This window comes from Mirounga angustirostris, unplaced genomic scaffold (genome assembly GCF_029215605.1).
Source record: "Mirounga angustirostris isolate CCGP_5_RB_7025 unplaced genomic scaffold, mMirAng1.0.hap1 SCAF_9, whole genome shotgun sequence".
NCBI lineage: Eukaryota > Metazoa > Chordata > Mammalia > Carnivora > Phocidae > Mirounga > Mirounga angustirostris.
In genome coordinates this window covers 13,782,605-13,799,779 of record NW_026991717.1, presented here as the reverse complement: position 1 = coordinate 13,799,779, position 17,175 = coordinate 13,782,605, and the positions used below count along the sequence as shown (strand labels likewise).

The 17,175-nt window shown below is 41.1% G+C and overlaps 1 long non-coding RNA gene across 1 annotated transcript; it reads right to left on the bottom strand.

Annotated features, from left to right (window-relative positions):
• Positions 1-1,068: 1,068 nt before the first annotated feature.
• On the bottom strand, positions 1,069-16,956 carry LOC135365695 (uncharacterized). The gene is made up of 3 exons (XR_010413905.1): positions 16,854-16,956; positions 9,862-9,963; positions 1,069-1,618 (listed from the first exon to the last, which is right to left on the bottom strand). It is a non-coding gene; the product is annotated as an uncharacterized LOC135365695 (long non-coding RNA).
• Between the last annotated feature and the right edge of the window lie 219 nt (positions 16,957-17,175).

Here is a 17,175-nt window from a genome sequence, read left to right as displayed (position 1 = left end):
AGATGGCTGTGTTCCGTAACTGTTCACCTTTCACCCTCAAACCAAATATTTATTCTGAGAGAACCCTCTAGTCTTAAAGAATCACTACCTTTAAGTTACTGAGATGCTAGCTTTAGGGGGGTGTTCTTCTAAACAAGAGTTTGGGCTAAATGACCTCCTAGGAAAGATCAACTCTACGCAACAGATAGAGAAGAATCAAGCAAAAATGAGGGGAGGTGGAGAGTCACCTGGAGTCTGTGGGCTTTATGTCTTGTGATTCTATTCAGAGAATATGAGAAAGAAGTAATGTGTGTTGTCTATGTAATAAACAGCTAAAATACTGATTAATAGATTTTCACTTTGATACATGTATTGAGAGGTTTTATCAGGGGAGGGGATCCCACTGTGAAGACATACTGTATCTTTTTTAGAATGATACTGATGCATCTCCATTCAGAAAATACAGAGTTTTGGGGCACCTGGGTGGCTCAGATGGTTAAGCGTCTGCCTTCGGCTCAGGTCATGATCTCAGGGTCCTGGGATCGAGTCCCGCATCGGGCTTCCTGCTCCTTGGGAGCCTGCTTCTCCCTCTGCCTCTCTCTCTCTGTCTCTGTCTCTCATGAATAAATAAATAAAATCTTTAAAAAAAAAAAAAAGAAAATACAGAGTTTTTATGTAAACTGATTCATTTAATAGGGGCTCCTTAAGGACTAAATCTTATTTGTCATCACATCCTCAGAGTCTGTCATGACATATAGAAGCCACTTAAAGATATTTGTCAAATGGATGAATAATTGAGTGAATGCGTATTTCAACTAACTCACCTGACCTACCCATGAGAAATAAAACCCAAAATTATGTGTACACACCCCTTGTCACTGAGACGTGATAAGCTTTGCCTTTTCTTTTTTTTCTTCTTAAATACTGTTATCTATTCATCTGTATATGTAATGTAGTGTGTATTGGACAGAGATCGCAAAGGTAGAAAGAGTTAGCAAGAAAGCACAAGAAGAAGGAAAAGGAGGAGGTGCAATATTTATTTAGATGAGAATGGAAAAACATTTTGTTAAACTCAAAAAAAAACACCTGTATACCTATTTGATTTTCATACTAGAATCATATCCAATTCCTTCTCTTTAATATCTGTAATAAGCCAAGATCATGCTAATACCAGCTTCGCTAGCTAATACTTATAAGCATACATCATGAGTGGAGCTCTGTACCTAAGATCCAATCTTCACAACAGCCTTATGGGGAAGAGCCCATTGGCTTCTCTTTGCTTCTCTACCTTCTTTTCCTGAAATGACCAAATGTTTTCTATGAATGGAATCAAAACAGTGATTTGTCTTCAGGGCAAAAGCCATATTAAAAATTCAAAGCAACTTTCAGTTCTAGCCAAAGATCCATATTACTATTGTTTCCACAAATCCTTTAATTGTGCCTACAGCCATAGACTAGTTATCAATGCTCTCTGTTCGTTCAAGGCATCCATATGTTTTTCTGTGTTCTTAATCAGAATGGATGGTAGCCTGCCATGATGCACAACTCCAGCGGGGCACCATTTAAATCTTAGTTTATATGGATGATGCAGCAGGAAGTAACAGGATGTTCAACCTGGACAGCATTCAACATGGCGGCCCTGGATAAAAGATAAGAATTCTCAAAGTTGTCTTCTTTTTAAATCTGCACGACTTTTTTGCTCCATTTCCTCATTTGATAGTATAATAACAATGATACATCAACTCTAATGAGTGAACATTGTGCACCAGTTTCTTTGCTTGCATTTGAATTCCAAGCCCCAATATACAGATTTCAAGTAATTGGGCATGAAAGTTAATATGGTTCCTATAATTCTTCCTGACATTCATTTTTCTTTATGCATTTTCTCGGATTGCTTGAGTTATTCCCTCAGGCTGCATTGGAGGAGTTGCTAGGAGCAGCCTCCTTTCTCTGTGTTGCACTCTGTTGAAAAAAAAAAAATTCTCATCCCAAATTGAGTGATGATGATGAGGCTTCCAGGACATTAGAGGCTGTTCTGTTAGAAGAGGTCATCAGGAGCCAAAACCAATAAAGCAAAGGAAAAAGTTGGTATCTATGAACCAAGCTCTCAGCAATGTGTGAAATCGTCAGGTCAAACAAGGACTTGGCTCAGCTGACAAAGATTCACCTCCAGACACCTGCAAAAGTTTCTCTCGCTGACTTCTCCTTGACAGGACTCCCAGTCTTTGGCATGCCCTGCCTCTCTTGTTTATTTTGCATATATTTCAACTCAAGTTACGAATATGACTAAGAAAAATCTTCTCCCTGCTCTCCTAGGCATTCATCTGAAGTCAGGTGTTCTTTTGTCCCCTTCATGCTAAATTTAGTTTATTAGTCAATTCACGTAACATTTATAAGGAGTAGAACCACTGCTTCCAGGGTAGATTTTTTCTTTTGTTTCTGTACAACTCTAGAGTTCAAGGCTGTGGACATTGTCAAAATACTTGACCTAGAAAAATAGTCAAGGCAATGCACGATCCTGCTGCTTGGATTGGGGTGATAAATTGCACCAACCAGGCTTGTTTTGCTTCTAGGACTTGGTGTTTCAGGCAGAAACTGGCTTCCTTCCCTTGCCACTGGCATTTGAAATTAAAGAGGATGATACAGCTCAAGGCATATTAGTACTTCTTACATGTATCTTCTGAACTACTTTATATAATCAAAGCATGGAAATATTTTTCTCTGCCAAACAAATTAAAGTTTTTTTTTCCTACAAATTAAAGTTTAGCAGAGCTGTACAATAACTGGAATTACAACTTGGAAATGCGGCAACACTTAGAAATTCTGTTCTACCCAATCATGAGTTTTGTATGGATTTTCTCTTTTCTTTCTTTTCTTTTCCTTTTTTTTTTTTTTTTTTTTTGTATCTAGTTTTTCTCAAATGCTAAATTTACTTCTGGAACAAAGCTCAAATCAAGATTACTACCATTCTAAATGTCTACCATTTGCACACAGTTAATGCCTTTTTACTACAGGATTAGGGTCTTAAATTAGCTACCCAAGGGCCACATCCTCCTCACTGGCCAAACCCAGCCTGCAAACATATTACCATTTGCCCACGGTTTTTTTTGTTTTTTTTTTTAATAGAGTGACATATAAATGTGGAAATTGCATATATATTTTGGATATCTGCCTTTTCTTTTAAAAAAAATAAAGAACCTAGTTAGAATTGGATGACATTCTTGCATTCTACATTTACTTATTCAACAAATTTTTCTTGAGTACATACTATTGGGCAGGTACACGGCTTAGGAGCTAGGCATAACTCAGTGGGGGAAACAACTGCAAACCAAAAATCTCTGTCTTCATGGAGCTTCTGTTCTAGTGGGTATTTACCTGGAAGAAAAACCAGCAGTTTCCCATGTAAGATGGGCCACTTTTTTTCTCATTTCTGTATAGCCTCTACTCCTGCTTTCTTGGAGTTTCCTTCACAAATTTACACTACCTTTGTACACTCCCATCTTCTGGCCTCTAAGTTTGTAAACTTCCATCTAAAGAGACATCGGCACTGTGAGTTTCTACACTGAAGGTCACAGCAATAGAGGGAAAGGCAGCCTGGCCTAGAGAGCCCAGGTTCAAACCTTGGCTCCGATTCTTGCATGCTTTGTAATCTTGGCACATCGTTTAATGCTCAGTTTCCCCATCTGTGAAATGGGGATGGTAATAGTCTTTAAGTCATGCAGAGGGTTAATGCTTAAATGTGCTTAGAAAATGTGCATGGAGAGTGTTATATGAAGATTTTCAAAATTATAATGAAGTCTTTCTTTTTTTCAAATATGGTCAAGAGAAACAGACACAAGATACAAAGCTGAAATCCTCACTGCAGAATTATTTACCCAGCAAGAAATCTTCCTCAGAATCCTGAGATATACCCTCTGATTCAAATATTTCATCACCATGAAATGCCCACAATGCTTTTAAATGTCTTTTAAACATGTAATGCATGGTGTTCTCACCAATAAATTCAGAATATTTCAGAACTATTCTTTATGATTAACTAGAGAATGCTGCCATTATTTATAAAATCACTAGCTGTTTGCATGACCCAATTTCCACTCAGGAGGTAAGGGCAGCATTAACTTGAGAACACACTCTGATGCACTCCAGCTTGTATAGACCACACAGAATGAGGCCATTTGCTTTAATAAACAAACAAAATAAAATTTAAAAATGTTCCTTTTCTCTTAAACATATCCCTTCCTCTCCATTTCTTACAGAGTCCAAATCCTCATCATTTCAGACTCAACTCACCTGAGAAGCAATTACTATGTCAGACATTCTGCTAGGTGTCGTAAATACACCGTTTTAGTTAAACATCATGGAATCTTTGAATATAATTATTTTTTTCTTCCTTTCCTGATGAAAACAGGGAAGTTTAGAGCAGTGAAATGACTGTCCCAAGTCCACATAGCCTCTTGTCACTATGTTAGACTCGGAAGCCTGGTCCCCTAACCCTGGATCCCATGCCCACTAGGGTTGCTTTGGGCAACGGCCCTCTGAATCAGACCAGCTGCATCAGCATCACCTGGGACCTTATTAGAAATGTAGACCCTCACACCTCACCCCAGATCTACTGACTCAGCAGCTCTGTGGACAGGGCAAAGATGCTGAGTTTTAACAAGCCCTTTGGATGGTTCAGATGCCCACTCAAGTTTGAGGACACCGGACTTTGACTCATCTCGGCTGACCTTCATGACTTCAGTCTTTCCCCTGTCCTCTACCTAGCTCAGCCCTGCCAGGCTTTCCTTTCGTGAATGTAATTTCCATCACATCCCTTTCTTCTCGGAAACCTGGATCAGTCTCCCTTCCTGCTTTGTGAAAGCCAGATTCCTGTCCATTCAGGGTTCCTGTGGCTTCTACCCTAGGCTCTGGATGTCTAACATTTTTCTGCCCTTCAGGCCACTCAAATTAGACTGCCCGCTTTGCCATGAAGTGGCCACATCTCACCATTTTTGGGCCTTTGATTATGTTGCCCTTCCTTATCCTCAATTTCCTTCCCAAACTAGCTCAGAGTCCACCTCTCCCATTCATGTCTCATTGGGTGCCACAGTCCAGAATTCCCCCTACTAAAGAACTCGGGCCCAGTCTATCTCTCCAACCTCAATTCCTACCACTTCCCCTCCACTGTTCTGCTCAAGCCACACTGGCCTTCCTTCCATCACAACTTTTTGCTGTTATGAGCTCTTAGCAATTATTCCCCCCTCCACTACTTGGAACAGCTTCCCCCAAATCTGTCATAGCTGGTTCCTTCTCATCATTCAGACCTCAACCCGTATGTCACCTCCTAGGAGAGGCTGGTGTATCTGACCTCCCACTCCATAAGTCCCATGTCACTCTCTTAATGCCCGATTTTATTTTCTTCATGGCACTTACCACCACCTGCACTCATCTTATGCATGTACTTACACAGTTGCTCTATGTCTTTCCATTGTTTCATTCTTTGCTTCCATCCCAGTGCCTAGAACAGTGCCTGGCACGGAACAGGTGCTAAGTAACTATGTGCAGATGACTACATAAATCCTTCATCATCTACATCACACTGTATGGCCATTACTTCAAGACTATCCTATAGGGGGAGCTGTTTGTATTTTCGGTGTTCATCTTAATTCCTTCCCCCTGGACCATGAGGTTTTTGAGTAGTGATACTTGCCTTCTAAATTTTCTTGTCTTACGGGACACAGCAGAAGGCTGAAACAAACAAACTGTGTCGGTGTTTGTTTCTCCCTTCTTCAAACGGTCCCACTAAACACCATTGCACATAATTGGTATTTGTCTGATAATTGTAAGTTAAATGATATTTGAAGTGCTATAGAAGAGTTACACATTGAAACCAGGCCAATTATGAATCCCCACAGAAAATGATAATACATTTTGTAAAGTGACAAATAAACTCAACATTTAACTTTTGAAGGATAATCCTGCTATCTAATGCTGAGTGTATAAAAATTTCATTTGTCCATTGAATAATATCAATGTAAACTAATTTTGATGCCTGCTTCGTTTGTACCCACTATCAAACTAGGCAAATTGCATGCATTATCATGAATCTATTTAATCCTCATAGAACCCATTGAGGTTAGCTTTGCTATCACCTCTTTTAGAGGTTTAGAAACCGAGGATCATGTAGGTGGGAATTTACTTGAGGCTCTTCCAGATCTCACAGCTAATAATGCTGAAGCTGAGTTTGAGACCTCAGATTTATCTTATAATTCTGTCTATTTCATCACTTTGTAGTACATCTTCCATTTTATTTATCCCTGTGACAAATTAGAAATATTTTAATTAAATCAAAAGAACTGACGAAAGAACATTTGAGAAAAAAAAAACTAAAATCCAACCCTGTGGTTTGGATGTATGAAATACATGTTTAGTGGGTGGCTTAGTTGGTTAAGTATCTGACTTTTGGTTTTGGCTCAGGTCCTGATCTCAGGGTCCTGCGATCAAAGCCCACATCAGGCTCCATGCTCAGCACAAAGTCTGTCTGTCCCTCTCCCTCTGCTCCTCCCCCCCATAAATAATATAAAATTTTAAAATATATATTTTATATTTACATACATCTATGTATGGCTAGTTCTAAAATAGCAGTGGCCATAATACCAATATATATATATTTTTTAAGTAGGCTCCACACTGGACTCATCTCAAACCCAAGCCAAAATCAAGAAGAGTTGGACGCTTAACCAATTGAGCCACCCAGGTGCCCCCATAATATCAATAATTAAACAAATAAATTATTTGGAATCTCTTCATAGTTGCAGTTCTACCAACTTCTACCCCTACATAAGTTCATATTTTCCATACCAGGAAGCCAATCCTATTTGAAAAAACTGCAAAACATTGGTCCCGCCACCCAATCTTTGCAAACCATAGTAAAAGCTTACATTTATTTACTGCTGTCAAAATGTTTTTACATATATTATCTTGCCATTTCCTCAGACTTCACCCTAAGGAAGATGAAAATGTCTCTTGACAGATAAGACCATGGAGAGGAAGTATGGTCAAGGGTCTTAGCTCAAGATCTGCCTAAGATTATGGCAATGCCAGATCACCGAGTCCAATTCTATTGCCTCTTATCAAATGCCCTTTGTAGATCAAAACAAAAAACCAAACCTACTGACAGGTGCGTGGTGGAACTTCTGAGACACCAACACTGATATGAGGTCATTTCGAGCAGTGGGGAACAGGCTGCGCCATCTGACTAAGGCAAGGCACCGAGTGCCTGCCTCCTGCATCCCTCTCTCCTCTCTCTGAACCTCAGCTCAGGTCCTGATGGTTGGCTTTTGTTTCTTGGCTTTATCTATAAACACTTGTACCTCTCATCTTGTGATGGGAATACCCAATATTTGGCAGTGACCTTACCCTACTCCCCCTTGTCTCAGGGCTTGAATCCTAAAGCTACTTCTCTGACCCAGACCCACCAGCCTTCCCAGTTGGCTCCTCCCCTTTGCTTGGCGATGTTCACCACACATCTCCCCATCCAGAATGCCTCGTCCCAGCCTTTGCCTGCCATTGAATTTAAAGGTGACACTCTGTTGTGCGATTCACTCTAACAGTTACAGCAGAAGCCACCTTTTTTAGTTACTGTCTGAGCAATAACAGTCATAAAAGGACTGTGCAGTTATGGGTGCTGGAAACTTGATGACAAATTTAAAATACCAGTCATCAGAGAATCATAAGAAAGAAATCATATATAAACTTTTTAACTTAAAATGTATCTATAATTTGTCAACCTCTAGATATAAGGTCAAGGCCTTACTTCTGCACATGGGCCTGCCCATCAGAGTGCCACATCGCCATTTTGCATAAATCACACTTATTAGGCAGCATCCATGATTTTTCAGTGTCTACAAAGAGGAGCCAGAACTTAAAAACTTGCAGAGCAATCTCAGAAGAGAATCCATCTAAATTTTAATGATCTTTCCCAATCTTATACATTTGTCTAACTCATACCTAATTTAACAGCAATTACTTTTTAGCAAATAGCCTTCATCAAATCTTTCCAAAGCATTCAACTTCGTTCTCATAGACACAACATCTTGCTGTCTTCTAACAGTAATATTTCACCAGTTTACATAATGTTTAATGAAACTAAGCAATTATAGTAACAGATGCAACTAGTTTAAATAGAAATGGGGACAAATACACCTGGTTTTTGGGAAGCATCCAGCTCAATAGCAAGAAGCATAAGTCCGTGGGTGTCCTACTGAGCAGCCTACTCCCCCTCCTCGTAGGGAGAACTCCGCCCACCATAGAAACCAGAGGGGATGGTCACTGGTGAGCGTGGTGCGTCCTAAATGTGGGGGCTGGTTATCAGAGGCAGGTGGATATGGGCAGATTTATCTTTCTGTCATAGAATCAGGAACTGTCAGAGAGAGTAAGAAGTCTTCCAACAGTGTATGTAATTCAGATTTCCATGAACAAGCTTCTTAACAAAATCCATGGCAAGTTTGTTTTCAGAGACAGGGGGCTCATGAGCTACAAATAAGCCCATTTCATACTTGGACAGTTGTCATAGTTACAACATTCTTTTAAATAGTGAGTCAAGATTCTCCCCATTGTCGTTTCTAAATTCAACCTCCTTAAATGGAGAAGTTGCCAAACCCCTCCTGCTTTCACTCTTTCTTTTCTAGACACACTGTAGTTTGGGGTTATTAATTTCTCCCTTAACAGACTTGCCCAGAAATGGAACCAATTTAGCTCAGGACTGATCCACCAGAGCAGGAGGCAGAAGACTCTCAGGACACTCTGCTTTATGTTAGTATAAAGCATTCACCTACCTTCTTTCAGCTTTCACTCATATTGAGCTCATGGCCAGCCCAAGTTTCCAGCTTGTCTTTACCCAAATTGTTGTCGAACCAATTCTTTTTTCTTTCCTGCCGTGCTTTGCCAGTTTTTTTTTTTTCTCTTGCCACTGATTTTTAGCCCAAAGTTTGTGTTTATTTCACTTCATCAATGGTTGCTTAGTTGGGTATACAATGCTACTCCGATGATCATAACAGCTGATAACTAGGCACCAAGAACAGCTCTAAGCAGTGTCCATGCATCATTTAATCCTTCAAACAATTTTGTGAGGTAAGTACAATTTAACATACCCATTTCTCAGCGGAGAAAGCTGAAGCAAAGAGTATTTAAGTCTATAATATAACAACTGGTAGATGTGGGATACAATCCCAGGCAAGATGGTTCCAAGGACAGGACTCTTAAGCCCTACACACTGTACCATCTCTTGATTCATCTCTCTTCTTCAATATACTGGAATAGAATCATACTGGCTGCCAAGTAGCTTGGGTTTCTTCAGCCAAGAAACTGATAAACATTTTCCAAACATACCTTTGTTATCCTATCTCACTCTTCTTCTATTGGCTTTTCTGGGGAAGGATCATGCATGCAGGTTCTAGTGTAAGGACAAAACACTCCTGTGTTGAACTGGGTGCTCCGTTGGGGAGGGGGTCTTGTAGAATGCCACAGTAATGGACTCTGGGGTGGGAGAGACTTGAGTTCTGGTCCTATCCCTGCCCTACAGGCTCGGCTCTTTACTATGCTGACTTCAGTCCCTTTTATTTGTACAGTACAGAAAATGATACCAATCTAATGGGCCTTTGGGGAGGATCACATGCAACCACATTGGTAAAACCCTTAGCTAAGAGTAGGCACTCCAGTTGAAGTTTATCACCTTCCTGTCTCCTCCCGAATAGCAAAAGAAAAGCCCTGAATAAAAATACTTTCACAAGGGGCTGAGAAACATGGAGGAATGCACAGTACTCTCTTGAAGACAGAGGGTGTGAGCAGTGACAAGGTGACACCTTGGGCAGTTCTCCAGTGGAAAAAGAAGGCCTCCCATACCTTGGTGGCTGCTCTGCGGGGCAGAATGGGGCCCCAGAACTGGCTGTGTCTGGGCAGCTGGACCCGCCAGTGTGGGCTAGCTCTTCTTCTGAAGTCAGCATGCTGGTGGAGAGGGGAGAAAGAACACTTGTGTACAACTCAAAGGAATAATTAATCATCTTGGCAATTACGCTAGTCTCAAATCAGCTTCCTGCTGAGCTCCCTGTCACTGCTTCTCTTAATTTCCTGGGACCAGCAGTTCCATGTCCCTTCTTCAGGCGACCACCAACCAGGGAAGCAAATTAAGGATATCTTCCTCTATAGCCCATTGGAGCATATTTTAGATTAAAAAAAAAATGACAATATTAATAGGTAACTGATTTTTCACTAATGACAAAAGACTCCTACCAAGAACCTGGTTTGTGTCCAATAATGTCATTGGATTTTATTTTTTTATAAGTATTTTTCTCCTAGAGATTTTGGGGGTGGATATCTGTCCTGTTGCCCTTTGTATAGGAAACATGAAAGGCAACGAACATCTTTAGTGTATATAGTTTATACTTCATTTAGATATCATGGAAATCTGCTAAAGTTTATGAGTTTCTGAGTTCTGAGCAAAATGAGTATTTGGGAATTTGCATACCACCTTATGATTTTTTTAATATGACCATCTTTGCCCCAGGCCACATGCCCTGCAGCCAGGAAGAGGGGGTCGTGGGCATCTTAGCGTTCCCAGAGGCAACAACTCTTTTCCCATCCTCATTTCATTTCTGCATGATGCCTGTGGTTCTGTCATGGTAATCCCTTAGATGTGAGGACAGAGCTGGCTTGTTCTGTTTATATTCACAGTCTTACCTACCAGACACTGCTTAATACTCACATTTTAACTCCTTCTGTGCCTTTCAGATGATTCTGGAAGGCCCCAACCTCCATATTCTGATTTTGCCATTTGTCTACAGCTGGAAAGTCCCATTGGCCTTCTTGGAATACCTAATGCTGGTGACTGCCTATTTTAATTTATTTTTGCTTTGTTTGTTTTTGAACAACACTCTTACTTGAAATACTCCTGCTGTTTCTCTTAAACTGATTAACTAACAGATATACTATATGAAAGGTTATTTATCAGTCTGTGCTTTTATGTTTATTTTGCCCAGCTTTGGCATCTTTCTTTTCTTTCATTTATATTGTAATAGTAAGAAGGAAAAGTGATCAGTCTTTAGGTTAGTATCAGCAAACTTCAACCCTCTGGTTTGCCTTCGGGCCAATAAAGAAATTTGTTAAGTTGTACTACGGAAATATGACAAGAACTTCACTATTCTGGTAGAATCCACACCCGAGAAGATTATCCTTTGTTGTGGTTCTCAGCACAGATTTGAGTCAGGGGTGGCATCTTTGAGTAGACCTATTGGTGTTGTTCACATATGAGGTATCAGTGCTTATATGTTTAACATTGAATATTTTCAAAAGTAACTTCACAACTATAATTCTGTCTCGTTTTTATGCCCAAAGTCAACATACGTCTCAGTAAGGAGGGCCTCGTATGACAAATGAAGCAGAAAGAATGAGTCCAAACTAGGGGCGCCTGGGTGGCTCAGTCATTGAGTGTCTGCCTTCATCTCGGGTCGTGGTCCCAGGGTCCTGGGATCGAGCCCTGCATCGGGCTCCCTGCTCAGCGGGAGGCCTGCTTCTCCCTCTCCCACTCCCCCTGCTTGTGTTCCTGCTCTCGCTATCTCTCTCTCTGTCAAATAAATAAGTAAAATATTTAAAAAAAAAAAAAAGAGTGAATCCAAACTAGAAGTCCTGAGTTCAAACCATGGTTGTGTGATAGTGGACAAGAAACTTGACCTACGTGGGCTTCTATCTCATATCAAGTTCTTAATGTTGCATTCAGAGTAGAGACTTTCTACTCTTACTTGAGGTCATGTAACCAAGGATTGGCAGGACTCTGGTGTCCTTGTTCCTAGTACTCACCCTTGCCACACCAGACCATATTATTAAGATCAGGGTGGGGTATCTCAGCACCACATGTGGTGGTACCCACAGTTGTTGAAGGATTAAAGGCATTGGAGATGTCAGGGCAGAAGAGGGAGTGAAGAGGAAAGAGGAAGTCAGGGAAATAGGTTGTAGACCAGTAACTATGAGACAAGATTATAAATGCTATATATGGCTTAGAGGGACACAGAAAAGGGGAAGTAGTTCTTCCCTGGGAATGAGGGAGAGGAAAACCAAGAGAGCCAAGGAGGAGAGAAAATAATTGAGCAGTGTCACCCTATTAGGCAGAGGGGAAAGGGATAAATGAAATAAAATAATACAATGACTAAAGTGAGCATAACCAACAGTCAACTGTGAACTTTTCCTTTTATGCATTGATTCACATTAAGGAGAAAAGTGACCCCCAATGGAGAAAAAAATACTATAGACTTAAGCAGATAGAAAACAAGTCAGAAAAAAATCCCTCCCTCTTCTTAATCTCCTCCATAGTCTATGTTTGTGGCAATAAATACCAACAATTCATAGCCATAAAATGGACTCTTTAGAACTATAAGAATCTAAATCATCAAAGAAAGAACCAAGCAGGCTCAGTTTACTGTGACTGCTGAGGTGGGGAAGAAAACAATTTTGATAATCATGGCAATGGGAACAAAGGGTTTGAGGTTTTCTTGATCAACGAGTAATAGCAAAAAATGCCAGCTTACTTGGAGACCCCCCATTTTCTAAACATTCTGGTGAATTGATGTTTTCCACTATATATAAGATGCAAAATGATTTTTAGCAAGGACTGGTAAAAATTTTATCTATCCACTTAATCACATGTGAATTTTATGAGGTGGGTTTGACTACTGTTTTCTGTCCCAGTGTGAAAACTCCCTTGTTCTAAATGTCTTTGATAGAAAGATGTTCCTCCGGGCTATGGAGATAGACTATTCAATTTAGAAAAATATAAAATGAGGGTGTTGGGGATGATCAGGCTGGATTGTTGGTGAGGTTGGGTGGCACTGGGTTGAGGTCTAACCCGAAGGAAGACAAAGGGGGATCATCAGGCGCACAGTTCAACCACTGAGTCCAGCAGCGATCATGAGGAAATAAATGGCAACAGAAATGAGTGGGAGTGAAAACCCAGCTCTGACGCTGGACCGCTGATCAGATCCCAGATCAGCTCACACCAGTGGTACCACTTTGTTCAAATCTCTTAATCTCATAGAGCTCAGTTTCCTCACCTGTGATATGAGAAAAATAACAAGTTTTTGGGGGAAGATTAAATGAGATGATACATATAAGGTGGTTTAGCACCAGGTCTAGCACACAATGATTGCACGATAAATAGTAATGATTACTATTCATAAATGGGACCGGGAATGTGGTGCCTGGGTGGCGCAGTCAGTTAAGCACCCAACTCTTGATTTTGGTTCAGGTCATGATCTCAGGGCTGTGAGATCGAGCCCAATGCTGGGCTCCACACTGAGCATGGAGGCCGCTTAAGATTCTCTCTCTACCTTCCCCTCTGCCCCCCACCCCTCAAAATCCCTCCACCGGCTTGCGTGCATGCACACTCTCTCTCTCATAAAAGAAAAGTGAGGTAGGATAAAGCAAGGGAAACTAACAATTGCATCAAACCCAATGGAAATGTACAAGGAGGCCTAATTTACCCATCCAGCTGACTTGCAAGAGGAATAATGATAACAAGAGAACAGCTATTATTTTATTGCTTTCAGTATGTGCCAAGCACTGTTGTTAGCCCTCACATATATTAACACATTTACCACAACAACCGTAAGAGCAGGACTGCCATTCATGCGAACTCCCATGAAAGGACCATCATATAGGAGGAAGGCTTCTGTGAGAATAGCCTCCAACTTCACTTAGATTATCTTCATGTAGATACACACTTTTAAACCAGTACCTTCAAGGAAATAATCTCCTTGGGGGACGGAGGCCCAAAGGGCTAACTTAAAGCTCTCATAAACCACGGGACATTAAAGAAACTACTAGAAAAGTTTCCACAGGCAAACCTACCCCCGATTAATGTTCTCAGATAGAGAGGCGATCAGGCTTCAGACAGTACATGAACTGGATGCAAGATAGGATCATAGCTGAATCTGGAGTTCAGATCAGGTTCTGTTCTCAGACCTTATAATATCTGGTCATTTTATTTCAGCTCACGTGGCTGCCAGAGCTGCCCAGGACTCAATGCCAAGGCAAAGAGAAAGCTTTTAAAAGAGATTTGTTGAAATTCTGTCACAAGGTCCCATAAACAATTCCTGTCTCCTTCCTGTATCCTGTTATAAATTGTAATCTATATTTTACCTACTGTACAAATATAATTATTCTTTTGTATAATATTCTCAACATCTTCATTTGATTGCTTTTAAATACTTTTCAGCTTATTATTATGTCTTATCTGGGTTTTTTTGGTTTTGTTTTTACTTGTTTGGTTTGTTGGCACCTATCCTTTCAGAAGTCACTTGACCTCTTGAGTCAGTCACCTCCCTCTTATTACCCAACAGCCTGACAAAGATCCTTTTCTAATAAGAGTAAAACATGAATTGGTTATAGGTTGTTTTTTATGGTTTTAGTGAAAATCAAGAAACCAATAATAATAACAAAAATGCCGATTTGATACCAGTGACACATTAGGGTTAGTGATTACATGGTCTTTCACCAATTCCTAAACCCATTGTGTAGGAGGGTAAATCATAGCTGGGTGACATGACACTCTTTGAGGGTAGTGAGAATAATAATTCTGCTTTGCAAATATGGAAAGCACTAAACCTATGGCAGAAAAAAAAGAGAGAGAGATTCAGTTGTTTTTGTTTCCTTAGCCTTTTAGATTTTATACTTGAACCTCTTTCCCAAGGGCTGCCACTTTCTCCGTCCATCATTGTGCTAATGCATTGACCTCAAATTAAATGACAATTAGGATATATCTTTCAGGATGTGAAGATATCTGGATGAAATGTGAATCATCCCAGTGTATTATCTAAGTGATGCCAAACACAAAAATGTTTGGAAACAACCCTGATGTTTGGTGTCATAGAAACAAAACAATCAGTTGACCATTGAATTGTTCACCTTTCAATAGGGTGTTTTGGCAACACAAGGATCCTTCTCAATTCACCTTTTTCTCTAGGGTGCCTGGAGCTGTGATTTCAACTCTCAATTATTTTTCAGATCAACTCAGGAAGTTTGCAAAGCCAGGGCTCATTTTGAATGGGTGAGCACACCTTAGAAGTCTGGTAAAGGCACACCTTTTCTGGGACACGCTCTTTTCCTCAGATAATGCAAATCTCACTAGCTCTCGGGTCTATTTCTCTCTCTCTCCCTCTCTCTCATAGACACACACACACACACACACACACACACACAGAAGTCATCACATTCAGTTTCTGCCTAACTCTTACTTGGGGGAAGCTGCCATTATTAGCTAGTTTCAGGGCTCAGGGACCTATTGTAGGGGGGATTCCTTAGATAATTCAGATAGACATCTCAGGAGAGCATTATCTGCTGTTATAGGTTGGATAAGCCCAGCCCACTTAATACTTATGTTCTGCAGGATCCCAAAGGAGATCAATTTTTTTTTTTTTTTAAGTCTTACAGGAGATGTTGATGGCAGTGGGGAAAGGAGAGTCACTCTGCCCTCACACTCCCTTGGACATTTATACAGGCCGTACCCTTGTCCAGGGAGGCCTTTTACCTTTATCCACCTGGCTAAGGCTTCACGTCCTCCCTAAAGACACAGCCTCAGTGTTTCTGTGAAACTGCAAAATCTGTCCCCGTGTGGGTGGGTCGCCTTTGCTTGTCCATCACTCTCTGCCACACCCGGGTTGTTTTGGATTCACTATTGCCCATCCCAGACTGTGAGCTCTTTGTGGCCAGAGGTTATGTCTTACCATCTTCGTAGTTCTGAAAACTTACCCAGGGCTTGACAGCTAGTCAGTGTTGGTAAGTGCCACCTCGCAAAGCGTTTCCTTTTCCCTAAACCAGTGTACTTACTTCACAAGTAAACTTTAGCAGCTGATGGCAAATTGTGTGCATATGTGTTTCTGTATATTATAAACAGTCCAGCGAGGCCTCTGTGTGTTCTGGCCCAGTCCTGAGCTCCATAAAGAGTGACTCACCTTTTTGAGGTAAGGGTTCACCTAAAATGGCTGGATGTGTGGGGAAGGGGGAGGCAATCAGTGGTGTAGCTGCTGATGGTGGTTAAGGAGAGTGCTCACAGAACTACAGATCTAACAACCCCTTTTCAGAATCCCTAAGGAAGAGTTGCCACAGTATCTTTTATTCATTCAATCAACACATGATTTGAGGGCCTACAGTGTGCTGAGACAACAGTAATGAGCAAAACAGAAAGAGTACAGTCTTGGGATGTAATATGTAATAAGTTACAGTAAATACTGCCTACAAACCCAGTGAGCCCTTTAAAAAAAAGACAAGGATGTGAGATGAGGGGTGAGTGTAGGAGAGTCTGAGTGGCCCTGAGTAAAGCATGTTTGAGGGAGAACCACAGACAGGAAGGAGTTCACAGGGGAAAAAAAGTGACTGCCCTATTTTGTCACAGAGAGAAAGGGAGGGTAGCCAGGAGAGGTCAGAGGTGAACCTGTGGGGAGGGAGGTTGGGAAAATGGAGAGAATATGTGAGAACTCCACTCTGAAAACGATAATTAACAACTCAACTCTCAACCTCTGCTCTTCAGCAGAAAGAGCTCTACAATCGGAGATAGTAGTTCTAAAATACCTCAGGACAAAACTGGCCACGTGGGAGGCAAGTATTTCTTGTAGGGAACCTGTTCTTAAAACTTTCCCAGCAATCATGTCAGCCTCAGCGTCCATGAAAGGTTGGACACGAGTTGAAGCTTCGGTGGGCAAGGCCCACAGAGGCCTTACACTGGAATGTAATAATCCCGTGTCTTTGACTTGAGTACTGTAATTTGCAAAAAAGGGGGGGAAAAAAGGAACTTTCAGAGTGCAGTTCAAAGCCCAGCTAGCTTAGAAGATGGCAAGAAGCAAGGACCATACCATGGAGGAGCATGCTCTGAAAACAGGACTCGGCTGGCTTCTGTCGGTGTGGCTCGTGTCCAGGTAGGGTTCCAAATGTTCCCATCCTGCGCAGGACTCTGCCTGCTTGGAAACAAAGCCAGGTCGGTGCTGACTTTAATGGCCTTTTCCGTTTCTCTCTCAACAAAGATTAAAGTTTATAGTGGTGCATTCCGATCTTATTAAACACTGAGCGGGCCCCCCATCAGAAATTTCAGGAAATGAGGGACATAGCATCCAACACAGTACAAATTCTTTTGTGTTTCTTCTTCTGCGAAGGGGTGAGTTAGGCCTTCAAAAAGGG